At 47.9% G+C, this 499-nt stretch overlaps 1 pseudogene; it reads left to right on the plus strand.

The window, feature by feature from the left end:
- LOC129114672 (U2 spliceosomal RNA) lies at positions 1–103 on the plus strand (annotated as a pseudogene; the record flags this gene model as incomplete).
- Between the last annotated feature and the right edge of the window lie 396 nt (positions 104–499).

The following is a 499-nucleotide window of genomic DNA, read 5'->3' on the forward strand; positions in this document are numbered from 1 at the left end:
TATTAAGCAGATTTTTAGCACTGGGAGATGAAAAAGGGGCTTGCTCCGTTCACTCCACGCATTGACCTGGTATTGCAGCATCGCCAGGAACTGTGCACCCTTCGAATGACTTGTGAACAACAAAACATCAAACTCTTTAATGCAAGACACGAGGCTGTGTATGTGAGTAAAGAAAAGCCCTGTTTACTCCTTAATTGTGCTCTTCCTGGAACCTCATTGTTCTCCCACTCTCAAATCACTATATCCATCAGCCGTGTCTGCTGGGGGAAATTATTTCCAGCTCTGAATCAACAGCGAGGGGGAAGGAAGATAAATACAGCTATTCAGTTTCGCCGATTTGATTGGAGGAAATAAATTGAAGAATGTGGGAATATTGCCCTCTCGTGTGGGCGGGAGTAGTGGAATGGGTGTGGCTTGGAATTTGGAACGCGCCACGTCGACTGAGGCTCACCGCGAGAGTTTTGGCTGGGACGACTGGTGTCTCTGGCTGCTCTCACCG

The sequence above is a fragment of the Anoplopoma fimbria genome, unplaced genomic scaffold, assembly GCF_027596085.1.
Source record: "Anoplopoma fimbria isolate UVic2021 breed Golden Eagle Sablefish unplaced genomic scaffold, Afim_UVic_2022 Un_contig_5540_pilon_pilon, whole genome shotgun sequence".
NCBI lineage: Eukaryota > Metazoa > Chordata > Actinopteri > Perciformes > Anoplopomatidae > Anoplopoma > Anoplopoma fimbria.